Raw genomic sequence first — 14,475 nt, forward strand, 5'->3', positions numbered from 1 at the left:
CTGAAAAATCAAGTATGTCATATAGAAATTGCCAAAAACCATCAAAAAACCTATTTTTTCAACATTTATGTAAAATTGTCTGGAGAATCGATTCCCGTATTCGGTTTTTGAAAATTTTGACGTTTAGAGCACTTTTCAAAAAAACAGTTTCAGTAAATGATTTTTGTATTTTTTTAGGTGAGTTGCTCCATCCTGCATTTTTCGTGAGTCTTTTGTAACATCTTAGGCTATCTTCACAAAAATTTTGAACGAAAAAAAATCGTGGGCTCCCCCTCAAATTTGACTTTTAAACTTAAAAATCAAAAAATCTCATAAAAGTTGGGTGTTTTTTTCTTTCAGTGTATTTTTATCGAAAAGCCCGTCAAATTTCCTACAAGTTTGTCTTTGACCACTTTTTGATACGATGCAACGGCTTCGAGATACAGAAATATTTAAATTCCGAATTACAAAAATATTTAAAACACTTACGCCCTTCTCAAATGTCATTATCGTGTGGAACTGGCTCCATATACACAAAAATGGCTTATATAAGCGTAGGATAACATGTCTACAAAGTTTCATTGAAATCGGAGAGGGTCGAGAAAAAAGTACCTGAAAAATTCCTGTTTTGGGCTGGAATTGCTCAATATCGAATAAAATCCAAAATTGAAAAACTTTTTTACGTTTTGGAAACATAAAGAAAATATTAAAATTGCAAATAAATAATCCAAGAAATCTTTAGTTATTGCAAAATTGTTTAAAAAAAATGTTTCTTCAATTATTTTTTCTTAAAATAAGTGGGAAAACATAAAATCATATCAAACTTAATTTTCATTGAAAAAAAAGTTGGTCAGTATTTAACTAATTTAATTAAAATTGATTAGAAAATTTAATAATTGTAATTGTAAAAAATTACAAAATTAAAATTAAATTTTATTAATTCCTTGACATTTTTCTAAATCCTTTGAATGAATAATAACAGCAATTATGTTTCAATCATTCTTTGATTTAAAATGATGATGAAGTTTTGAAAAAATAGGAACGCTATTTTAAGTTCAGTTATCTTTAACTTTTTGTCATTTTCAGTTGAAACGAAGTATCAAAAACTATACGTTTGCCAATTTAAAAAATAACATGGAAGTCATAAGTATTGTTAAACTTTCGATTATTTTTCAAAGACTTATTGTTTGTGTTTCTACTCTGAATGTTTTTTTATTTATTGTTTAGTTTTTGTATTTACAAAAAAATCCTATAATTGGATTGGATTTTTTTTCGCTGGATAATATTGACTGTTCTTATAGAAAGTTTTTTGTTTGAAATCATTCTTTAGATAAGAAATGCCTATTATTTGAGCATTCTGGAAAAGTCTGGAAAAAGTCGGGAAATTGAAAATGGAATTTGAGTGGTCACCCTGTAATTAACCCCTTCCCACCCAGAGCAAAATCGAGATTTTTTACGTTTTTCAACATAACTGTTAACTGGATCGACCAAATTGGATGAAACTTTAATGGTTATAAGCTAACAATCTATATAAACTCACGCAGGCTGAATCAAGTAGAAAAAATGAATGGTTCCAGAGAAATCTAGTTTTGAAGACAAATATTAGTGGTGCTCTGGAGTAACCATGGGCGTTCGAGGGTTTGAAGAAGGGTCCATCAAAGTTCAACAAATTACTCCCAAATTTTGTGGAGTTGATTGCGATCCATGTTTATTTTATTGTTATTTTTTCTAAATGCGCTTTTACTGTCTCCTGATTTAGTTATGGTTTGCCCAAGGGAGGTCGACATAACCTTTGATTTCACTTGATCGACCGGTCAAAAATATCGTGACTTCCTTCGACCAAATTGTTCCCCGAAGAAGTATTCAATGAATTCCCAACGGGCTTTAATTTCGAAACATGGTAACGCTTATTTTTAATGTAATCTGTTTAAGAATATCGTATTTTTTTTATTGCAATTGATTCCCTAATAACGAGTCAGTTTTCGACACCATGCGAGATCGAACGGTACTATCACTTTCGCTGTCGGTTGCCCTCGTGGCCGCCGCTGCGGTTCAACGTGACTATCAATCCTGCCAGCTCAGTGACTGCCGCCAGTTGGCGGTGGGCACCGCTGCGAACTGTTCACAGAAAGAAATCAAAATCAACCAAGCTTATCCCACTTCGCCGAGTCCAGTAATGACCCCGTCGAGTCATTTGTTCAGCTTGTTCCACGAACCCACCGGAACCGGTTGCTTGTCCTTGACGCTGGATTACAGGATCTACGACCAAGGCCAGTACCAGCTGCAGCTGCGGGTTGGGCACGTTGCCGGACGGTTATTTTACGACGTTATGATTTGGCAGTTTGGGACGCTGGCGATGAAACCGGGTTGCTTTCAGAGGACCTTAAATACGGAATGTGAAATTGATGGGAACGAGTGTTTCCGGTTGACGGTGGTTGATAGCGGGAGCTTTACGCTGGAAGATTTGTCTCCGTTGGTACCGCAGGGGACTCAGATGCTGTTTCGGACTCGCGAGGGAAGAGAAAATGGCAGAGGATGCAGCCGTGACCACAATCGGCACTTTTGGACGACGTTGGATCGGTTGAAGGCATGTCTTGTGAGCCACAGGACGAAGAAAAGCGAAAGCAACCGTGACTCAGTACCAGATGTTGAGCAGCAAGTTTTCGCTTACAAAGTCACTCACGGAGCGATTCTAGTTGTGCTGCTGTTTCTAATGTTGAGCTATCACATGGTTTATAAATTTATCGATACGAGCGTCGAATCGGCGGGGGAGGTACAGAAAGAGCTAAAGTTGGCTGCAAATGAACATTTTGAAATACCATCCGAGACGGTTCTTTGCACGGAAGTTGGGGATCAACCGGTGGAAGAATGAAATGATTGAAGTTAAAAGCACAAGGCGTTCCAATTTTTTTGACTCGAATATTGTTTCGTCACATACAAACATTATTATTTGAACGAATAAAACTTTTTACTTCACAATCTAAAGTTTCCTTTTTTATCTTTCATTAAATGCAGAGAATTTTATCAGTTTTTTAAAAATATTTTTTTCGAAAGTGGCCAAACATGTGCACTAATTTTAAAAAATGAAAAACTGCGATTATTTTCAAAAAAGTCACCTAAAAATGGCCTTAACTTGAAAACGGTGTCTTCTTATAAAATTTTTACTAGAGTAGAGGAAAAGGTGGGGCAAGACGACCTTATGGGGCAAGGGGAACAATCAATTGTACGGTCGTAATTTTTACAATTTTGATTATTTCCAGTATGAGGAATTGTTGCTAGTAGAGGTGGGCAAAATCGCTCTTTTTTAGGAGCCGCTCATTTTCGTTCGCTCATTAAAAAGAAATCAAGATTTCTTTTGAACGGCTCTTTCGCTCTTTTTCAAAATTTGGATGAAAAGTTTTTTTTAAAGAATCGTGTGATTTTACAAGTTATTTCACATTGGATTTTTATAAATTATTTAATAAAAAAAAATAAAAACTGAAAACGGGAAGATGCCCTTGAAAACCATAGGTCTTGGTGGTCTCTATGTCGAAATTTCTACTCGAACCTAAACATTCGAGCAATAGATTGGCATCCAAACTTAAATCTAGGGAAGCTGGAAACATTGCTATTAATTTTAAAATTGCGTTTATTTTTGCAAGAATTGAACTAATGCTGATATTTTATTTGAAGAAAATAGTCTGTGACCTCTTTTCTACATCCTGATTTAATCGATAAAGTCTATAAACGCTCAAGTTTAACCGGAAAAAAGGATTTTTTTCTCCAAAATCTCTAAACTATTCAGGAGATTTTTGGTAATATTTTACAACTTATGCAAATTGAAATACTCAAATTTGTATTCCGGTAATACTTTAATATACAATCAGTTGTACAATGACAAGTTTTTTTCAGTTCGTTAAGAAAATCATTTACTTTTGGGATTAATTTTCATAAGCTTTGAAATATTTGAAATTGAATTTTCAATTCTCAAAAACAAATGCAGTAATATTTTTTTTTGAAATTCAATAAATTATGTTTATAACAAAAATCATGCCATCTTGAAACGGTTCTTCCAAAAGACCGGAGTTTAAAAAAGAACCGCGGTTCTTTTTTTGAGAGCCACGGTTCGTTCGCTCTTTTCAGTGAACCGGCTCTTTGAGCGGTTCGCTCTGTTTTTGCCCACCTCTAGTTGCTAGCAATGCAATTAGCTGATTCTACTACCACATAACCGCCAAAATGACGTAAACGCCACTTGGGGGCAAGTGTACCATATGGATTTTTAGTATGGAAAAAATTACGAATTGCTGCAACCACATATTTTATTGTGAAATTAATACATAAAAGTACTTAAAAACTGATAAACAATTGTTCAAAAAAATTGTCCATACAAAATATAGTGATATAATGAAAGTTTACTATTTATCATCCAAGTAATATTTTTTTTTTCATAAAAAAGATCACATTTTTAGTAAAATATTACTTTTTGATTTAAAAATGAAAGAAACTTTTTAAATACTTTCTAATCTGATATATCTAAGTGATACCAGTTCAATTGTTAGCAAATCAACATGTTGTTTCATGCATTGTTCGTCTTGCCCCACTAGTTGAGTAGAACGTACGAAAAATCAAAAAAATTAAAATCAATTTTTTACATTGAAAAACTGGATTTTTTAAAAACTTGTTCTATCAAACTCTCAGTCAAGACTTGGAATAAGATGATTATAAAAAATCCAACCGATTTTTTAACGTTTTAATGGATTATAACGAGCATTTCCTTAGCTTGTTACACTTGCCCCACTTTCCCCTACTTTTTTGATTGCAAATTTAATTTTACATCAAAAGATGAAGTTGAAAATTTTTTGCGACCAGTATTTCGCGTTTTTGAAAAAATCAGTACTAATTAAAAAAAATCATTACTCGGTCAAAGATTTTTTGCACAACCTGGAAATTTCTGAAAAGTTGGCATTTGATGTCCTCTAAAACACATCAAAAATTAAAAAAATAAAAATAGTGTTTTTTGCAAATCAAGTTTTAATGACAAAAAGTAAAATAAAAATTAACCAAATTTTTTTTACCTTGTATCATTTTTTCCAGTGCAGTCCGTATCCATACCTACAACTACTACCTACCGAAGACACTAAATCGATCAAAAAAATCCTTCAAAAGATACAGATTTTTGAATTTTCATACATCGTTTTTGTATGGACTGCTGCCAAATTTGTATGGAAAATTGTGTGGACAAACTAAAGATACAAAATGGCTTCTTTGGGCATGCCGAAGGCACCAAAAAAGTTTCAGTCGATTTAAAAAATACAAAATTAAAATCCTAAAAAAAAACATTACTTAATCCACCCTTAGGTGGTTGGTGCCTTCCTCACATTCAGAGGGTAATGATATCCAAAATAGATACAAAAGGGCGGACCTTTCAGTGTTCTATCAACTTGATTCATTATTCATACCATCAGATTGGGTAGTCTGATCTTCATAATTCAGGGCACTTATGTGCTTATAACTTTTGATAGGGTTGTCAGATCTGCAATCTATTGAACTCGTTGGAAAGGTCTTTTGATTACCTATCCATCGACAGGTCGCATGATAGATCTGGACAACGTTTTCATCGAAATATATGAGATCCGGCCTCTAAAAAGTGCATAAACACTTAAGTTCGCATAACTTTTGATAGGGTTGTCAGATCTTCAAACTTTTGAACTCGTTGGAAAGGTCTTTTGAATACCTTTCTAAAAATGTATAGCATGACGGGGTTTCTTACAAAAACCACCCTTTTTACAATCTTCCGGACTTTTGTTTGAATCGTTTTTTTAGCATAACTTTTGAAGTACTTTACTAAACTTATGGGACCCCAAGACGGATCGAATGAGACCAATACGGTCCAAATCGGTTCACCCAGTGCCGAGATAATCCAGAGCAAATTTTTTTGATCAACATCCCACCACACACTCAGACATTTGCTCAGAATGTGATTCTGAGTCGATAAGTATACATGAAGGTGGGTCTAGGAGGTCAAATTATGATTTTCGTTTTTCGAGTAATTTTATAGCCTTTCCTCAGTAAGGTGAGAAAGGCAAAAAGACCGATTTCGTAGAGAATTGCTCAGCTCAAAGTGACCGATAGAATTATGCCCTCGAGCTCATTAGTAAAAAAACCCCGTCAAAAAACCTAAAAGTTCCAACTACGAGAATCGAGCCAGAAATCTTTAACAGACCATCTATATGACTTAACTGCCTCGGCTACCACAGCTTGATAACTGGATTGTGGTCAGAAGTCGATCCATTAAAATTCAGGAGTTTTTTTTTAAAGGTCCAATAAACCAAATTTCCAGTGTTTGCTTTTTGGGTGTTTTTGAAACCGCCTTGAGCCAGGGGTATTAAAAAACACCCAAAAAGCAAAAACTGCAAATTTGGTTTATTGGACCTGTGGTGACCTATTCGGGGTTCTATCCGGAAACCTGTCCAGATCGTTCGGTCACTTCCGGCAGTACAACTTGTTCGCCTCACACCACACAAACACTCCCCCGCCTGACACTAGCTACACGATTATTACACTTCTAGGTAACACTGACTTAGACCTGCCCGCTCAAACTGGTATAATGTTAGGGCGGCACCACATCTCGTTTTGTCTATAGATAGTGAATCTATATTCACTCCAACGAGATTACACCTACTTCTCGACAAGGTTTAAGTACACAACAAATTTCTTGAACTATTCTCGATACCAATCTACTTGATGTCTAGCTGACATTTTATAGAGTAAACTATTTTGCGTTAAGTGCTTTTCTATAAATTCATATAATTTACCACCGTTGGTTCACTTGTTTGATTTAGTTCGTCGTTCGTTCCCTTATTCCATCTTTTTGTTTTGTTTTTCTTTTTTTTTAATCTTTTAAATCTGAGTCAAACTACCAATTATCTTAATTATAATATAATGATCAGTTCTGTTTTTTGTGTGTGTTTTATATTAGTATATGTCTTTTCAGACGTTTAGAAAACTTTTACACCTTTATATTACTATTTTTAACGAAGTACTTCGTCTTAAGGCTTTTACAAGTAATCCAAAATTTCGCGAAGTGAAATGAAACGCCGTATTTCACCTTCCCCTCTCGGCAATTCTTTTGATTAAATATTAGGATGACATAATCTAGCTGGATGCTGGTTTAAATGACTTAGTACTCAATTTGTCTTTTTTCACGAGACACATTTGTTTTCATTCTTTCATTAGAGTCGCTAGCATGGTTGTTTTTAAATAAACCTGACAGTTTTCTACTACTGTTAACTGAAATTAAATGCTAGGCATATAATAATTTGTTCTGCCCTTACTGTGCCTCAGTTGTGCCATTAAAAATTCAGTTTGTGGATGTTTTGTGTTTCTAAATTTGGTATTATTCTTCGTCACTGTCATTATTGTGTAATCTTCCTTGACAACAAACAAATCCCGAAATTGAGCAAAACCAAAGTAGGATCTTTGATATTCTTATGTTATTTCTAACTCTTTTTATAACACTCTGGTAGGGCCCTTGAATTTTACTTTCCTTTTGAACCATTTGCAGTGTTGAAAATCTGGCGACTATGATTAATTTTGCGATTAATCGCTGCCTGTTACAACCCACGAATAAGACTGCTGAGAATAGTCTTTATTCTCAAATTGCCTCGACTAGCTGTCATTCGTCAAGAGTGTTGTCGATGATTGTAACAACCCATGACTGCTGGCAGTAAAGGGGCAAGATTGGATCTTGATCGCAGCAAGTTGATGACTAAACCCAATCATTCAAATTTTCATTCGTCTCTGCCACACCCAGCGATCAAGTGGCAGTCAGGAAAAACGAGATCAAAGCATACTCAGAGGGCCTTTCTTCAGGCAATCATTATTCGCTCGAAGAGATTTTTTTTCAACCTTGACCATTTGGTTACAAATGTTATCTTTTTTTTTTTTGTTTTACTTTACCCAACGAGTTGATCATGCAACCCTTTTTTCATCAGACATAATATTATTCGTCCGCAATCAATTATCATTTTGTTTGAATCATAATACCTAAATCAAATCAAAACATTTTGCATCCTATATGAGATTTTAAAACTTCATATTCTGACAATTTTCTTTGTTTTGGTTCCATTGATCTACTCTTCCTTGATATTTGCTAACAGCTGAGAGAAGTATTATTCTGATTGATATTTCCAATTTTGCGCCTAGTTCGACGCACAGCCACACAATATTCACACCTTAAATATGCACACATCAGAATGCACACACCCTCTCCACCCAGCTTGCCTACTGTGGTGAGTGTCTAGGATAAAAGCTATCATCGATTTGAAGCAGAACTTTTGGGTGTGTGTCTTAGACAGATTTTTCTCTGCTGTAGATTGAGGTGTGTGTGCCCTTGGGTGTGCACTTTTGTATAGAGCTTTCCTCAAGTTGCACGGTTGTCTAAAAATCGCTGCAATCTGCAATATCTTTAAACACTAATAATTCACTCAGCATATTGAAATAACGAACCTTTAATTTAAGGACTTATTATTTTGCTAATCTGTTGAAAAATCCTTTTCTTTTTACTTAGATTTTAAATCAAGTTATTCTATATCGGTCTCTGTTATAGTAGTCGACTTCTCGGCTAACATCATTTCGATATTCAGATGATACTTTTAATTTTGGCTTTCTTTATGGCTCAGCAGTTTTGACTCGAGGTCACCTATTTTTGAGTTCCATTAACGATCGCGCTTTTTTTTAGCTTTTTTTTAAATAGGATGGTAGCTGAACACAAGTAATTACGAAAGCAGACAAAAATCCAAATACGAGCTCAACCTGTCAAAGCCTGTTGCGTCACAGACTGATGTCAGAGGGAAGTTGCTCAGGACATCTGACGGATTTTCCTCCAGATTTCTAGCGATCTAACCAATTGTTTTATTTTTTAAATTTTATGGAACTTCTTATCAAAAACACAGCAAATTATTCCTTGCCGGATATTTGCCAATTTGATCATGGGTTTAACCTGCCTCAACTTTTTCTGGCTACTTGCTCAACACAATTTTTGCTCTTAGCCTATTTTCTTTACTTTTCTTACTGATTTTGAGTCAGTTCACAATTCCCAAGAAAAGGGATCTATAAATAGGTTTACAAACAGCAGAATAAAGTAGAGAGAGCAATTTCTTGGTGTTTTTCTTCATCCTCTCTGGCTTGCTTTCGCTACCGCTGCTGCCCATTGGAAATTTTGCTTGACCGGTTCCTTTCCAAGCACGTACACCACTTTAACATTTTACCTTACTTATTGACCCTTAGCCTTTCTGATTTTTTTATCTTTGCTGACCCTTTGGCCTTTGCTTATTTTTATGTCTCTCATTTTCCGTTAAACCATGGACTTGGAGTTCTGATGTCTCTTCATTCCTTGTTTTTTTTTTTATTTGAATCCTCCGGTCCTGACGCCGGGTCTCCCAGTCTTTCATCTTTAACATGCTTCGGTTTCTGACTTCAGGTATTCCCATATTTTCGATCTGTTCCAAAGCCCAGGGTACTGACTCTTGGTCTTCCCCTTTTAACTAACTGGCTTTAAAGCCTTAGGTCAGACTCTTGGTCTTCCCGTCTTTTCCAACTGGCTCGAAGCCTCGGGTCGGAATCTTAGTCTTCCCGTTTTTCTTTCAACTGGCTCGAAGCCTCGGGTCAGCCTCTTGATCTTCCCGTTTCGTTTTCATCTGGCTCGAAGCCTCGGGTCGGACTCTTGGTCTTCCCGTTTCGTTTTCATCTGGCTCGAAGCCTCGGGTCGGACTCTTGGTCTTCCCGTTTCGTTTTCATCTGGCTCGAAGCCTCGGGTCGGACTCTTGGTCTTCCCGTTTCGTTTTCATCTGGCTCGAAGCCTCGGGTCGGACTCTTGGTCTTCCCGTTTCGTTTTCATCTGGCTCGAAGCTTCGGGTCGGACTCTTGGTCTTCCCGTTTCGTTTTCATCTGGCTCGAAGCCTCGGGTCGGACTCTTGGTCTTCCCGTTTCGTTTTCATCTGGCTCGAAGCCTCGGGTCGGACTCTTGGTCTTCCCGTTTCGTTTTCATCTGGCTCGAAGCTTCGGGTCGGACTCTTGGTCTTCCGTTTCGTTTTCATCTGGCTCGAAGCCTCGGGTCGGACTCTTGGTCTTCCGTTTCGTTTTCATCTGGCTCGAAGCCTCGGGTCGGACTCTTGGTCTTCCCGTTTCGTTTTCATCTGGCTCGAAGCTTCGGGTCGGACTCTTGGTCTTCCCGTTTCGTTTTCATCTGGCTCGAAGCTGTAGTCGTAATAAAACGCGATACTTTACGGTGTGAGAGCAAATATATTTTGCGTGTTGTTTTGCTCGTAGAATTTTTCAGAGTGACAGTTGCTCTTCCGTTAACAGGGGTGCCAACTTAAATCAAAATAGGGTTACACGTTAAATTGGAAAGCCTTCTCCTACACTCCTCCTCTTTCCAAACCCAGCTCCAACCGCATCTTCTCGAAAGCCACACGGGCCAAGGGCTTCGTAAGGATATCCGCCTTCTGTTCCTTCGTCGAGATGTACCGCAGTTCAACCTCCTTCCGCCAAACCTTTTCTCGCACGTAGTGATATTTAACCTCCACATGCTTCGTCCGCTTTGATTCCGGGTTCTTCGAGATGAAAATACAAGCTTGATTGTCTTCGTAGACCGGGATGGGATGATCAACTGGATATCCAACGTCCTGGAACAGCTTCTTAAACCAGATTGCTTCACAGACAGCTTGCGACGCTGCCACATACTCCGCTTCTGCAGTCGACAAGGTCACCAGGCCTTGTTTCTTGGTTGTCCAGGATATCAAGTTGCCGTAAACTTCGAACAAGTAGCCACTCGTTGATCTACGGTCATCTGGATCGTTCGCCCAGTCGGAATCCACGTATCCAACCAGGGGGGTTGCTTCGTCCTTCCGTGTGTACATCAGATGCATTCCGGTCGTCCCTTTGATGTACCGTAGCACTCGTTTCACGCAGTTCCAGTGTTCACACGTTGCTTTGTCCTGGTAGCGACTAAACAGATTGATCGCGAAGCACAAGTCTGGTCTGGTTCCGAGCATCAGATACATCAAACTTCCAATCAGCTGCCGAAAGTTTGTTCGAACTACATCTGAGCTCTCGGCTGAATCAAACTTGACTCCCGGCTCCAGTGGGGTGGCCACTGTATTGCACGCTTCCATGCTGAATCTTTCCAGGATTCTTTCGGCAAACGCTGTCTGATCAATAGTTACCGTTCCAGCCGCATCGTCGATCCTGATACGCATTCCCATGAAATATTCCAGCTGGCCAAGATCTTTCATGCGGAACTCGGCGGAAAGTTGTTGCTTCAAAACCGCTATCTCACTGCTGTTGTTGCCACAAATGAGGAGGTCGTCAACGTACAGTAAAATGTACAAGCGTTCAGTGTGGGCGATACGGACATACAGGCAATAATCAGCATCAGACCGCTCGAAGTTCAAACTGCTCAAGAAGGAGTGGAGTCTGTTGTTCCAGCACTTCGGTGACTGTTTCAAACCGTACAACGATCGTTTCAGTTCGCAAACCTTACCAGCTTCGACGTCCAGACCAGGTGGCGGTTTCATGAAGATCGTCTCGTCGAGCTCACCGTACAAGAATGCGGTGGTTACGTCCATATGCCAGAACTCGAAACTCCTCTGTATCCCAACTGCCAGCAGGAAACGCACCGTTGACAGCTTGGCCACTGGTGCAAAAGTGTCGTGGTAATCAACACCAGCGGTTTGCTGGAAGCCTCTTGCCACCAACCGTGCCTTCAAGCGTTCTAAATCTCCGTTCTTGTCGACTTTCTTCTTGAACACCCACTTGGACGTAATCACTTTGGCTCCTCTTGGCAGATCGACAACATCCCACGTTTGGTTTTCTGTCAGCGAGTTAAGCTCATCACGAACTGCAGCGTACCAGTCAGCTGCGTCCCGTCTTCCTTCGATGGAGTTGTACGATTCTGGAACATCTTCGATACCGTTAGTCAACAGTGCCGTGGAGTCCATTTGGTAGTCCTTGTGCCAAACAGGTCTCTTCTTGTTACGTTCGGACTTGCGACGTCCTGCCTCGCTCGCTTCTGCTTCTCGCGCGTCTGCTTCTTGTACGTCTGCTCCTCGCGCGTTTGCTCCGCGCGCGTCTGCTCCTCGCGTGTCTGCCTCGCGCGTGTCCACTTCGCGCGCGGCTGCTTCGCGTTCAACTGCTTCTGGTGCACCTGCTTCAGACGCACCTTCAGGTTCGTCGTCACTCGTAGCGGCCTCTTCGTCATCTGTCATCTCGTGCTCAACAGCATTCTCCTCTGGAACCGGTTCCCCAACGATTTGCTCACTCACTGGATCTTGATCAGGCTCACGTTCTTTTCCCGGGAGAACCGCTTCATCAAAAATGACGTCTCGGGACAGCTTTATCTTCCTTTCCTCTGGGTTCCAGAGCCGGAACCCGTTGCCAGAGTAACCGACCATGATCAACTTTTCGCTCTTGGCGTCCATCTTGCGGCGCTTGCACTTGGGCAAATGGGCGTAGGCACGACATCCAAACACTCTGAGGTTCGACACATCTGGCTTTTTCCCGTACCACAGCTCAGTCGGGGTTAGGTCATCCAGCGCAACTGTGCAGCTGCGGTTCGTCAGGTACAATGCTGTCATAATCGCTTCGCCCCACATCTCCTTCGGCAGTTGACTTTCGTAGATCAGCGACCTTGCCTTCTCTACTAGCGTTCTATTCATTCGTTCGGCTCTGCCATTTTGCTCCGGTGTATAAGCAGCTGTATACTCCAAAACAACTCCTTTCTCCTTGCAGAACTCCTTACATCGCCGGGAGATGTATTCACCACCGTTGTCACATCTCATTCGAGCCACGGACGAGCCAAATCCAGCACAGACCATCGAGTAGTACTCCTTCAAGCATTCGTAGACCTCATCCTTCGTGCTGATCAAATAGGCAATGGTAAAGTGAGTGTAATCATCAATAAACGTCACGAAGTACCTCTTGCCGTCCCACGTTGTTGGAGTTATCGGACCGCACACGTCCGTATGCACTAGCTCGAGTGGTCTGGAAGCTCTGCGTTCACACCGGTGAAAGGAGGCTCGACTGTGTTTGCCCATAACACACGGTTCGCATACGCCCAGAGTGTCTGTAATGTTTGGTTTAATGCCGGTTACCATACCTTTCTTCACCATATGGTTTATACTTCTCATGCCTATGTGCCCAAGTCGTCGATGCCAGAGCGCGTTCGTGTCCACCGCGGCCGCTACGTTCGACTGACGCTCCTTGACCGTGAACTTAAGCTCGTACAAATCGTTCCTGCGTTGTCCTTCCGCAAAAGTACATCTCCAGCCCAGAGTTCAACGCCACCTTCACGAAAAACTGCAACAAATCCAGCCTTCTCCAATCTGCTGACGGACAGGAGGTTGTGCCTCAAACCAGGTGCGAAAAGAACATCCGAGATGTGACAGTCATATTCTCGGCCGTTGACTACACTTGTGGAAGCGATGAACCCGATCTTTGTCGCTTCAATGGCCTGTCCTTTCTCTGCGAGCGACACCGGGTACACCGCGGACAGTCGACGCTCGACGAGAAACAGCTTGTCATCGTTGGTCATATGATCCGTACATCCCGAGTCGATGATCCACAAGACCTCTCTCGGAGCGTGTCCGGAACTGCCAAGTGATTCAGTCCCTCGCGCCGCGACGAAAGCAAATGCTTGGCTCGTATCCTCCTCCTGGCCGCGATCATCCTCCCTCTTGCTGAGGTTGAACGCCCGTTTCTGCGGGACCGGCCTTCTTTTCTCCGTGTTTCTTGCTTCCTCTCCGCTAGCCTTCGGGCATTCAAAGGCCCTGTGTCCTGGCTCGTTGCAACGCCAGCATTTTCCCGTGAACTTTTTGGGGGCTCCGAGAAAAGCTGCTCGTCCCGTGGGTTCTTCCTCGTTCATCTCTGAGCGCCGAACCTCTTCGTTCAGCAACCTGGCCTTAGCCTTCCGCAGTGTGAGCTCTTCCATTGCCAAAAGCACCGTCACGATGTGCTCGTACGATCGAGGAAGCGACATCAGCAGATGTGTTACTTGTTCCGTCTCCGTCATAGCAGCTCCAGCGGCACGCAGATCCATCACAACCGAATCAAAGGCCGCAAAGTGAACATCCAGTGGCTGCCCCTCTTCGCACTTCATCTTGTTCAACTTCATCCGCAAGTGCCGCTCCTGCACAGCTCCGCTTTTCTCAAAAACCTCCGACAGGGCCTTCAGCATCCCGTGCGCGGACTTCTCTGAGCGCACGATGTGCGAGTGCTCCCGGCCAAGCGACTTAACGATGACATTTTTCGCCTTCACGTCGACCTTCACCCAGTTGTCCAGAAGCAGTTGCTCCACCTTAGGCTCCTTCCTAACGTGGTCCAGCAACTCCCGCTCCGCCAAGGTCAGTTCGAGGCGAAACTTCCAGTCCGCGAAGTCCTTGCCGTCGAAGATCGGATAATCCGACTTTTCCGAGGTCATTTCGTGCTGGTTCCCATAACCTGTAGTCGTAATAAAACGCG

This window comes from Culex quinquefasciatus, chromosome 3 (assembly GCF_015732765.1).
Source record: "Culex quinquefasciatus strain JHB chromosome 3, VPISU_Cqui_1.0_pri_paternal, whole genome shotgun sequence".
NCBI lineage: Eukaryota > Metazoa > Arthropoda > Insecta > Diptera > Culicidae > Culex > Culex quinquefasciatus.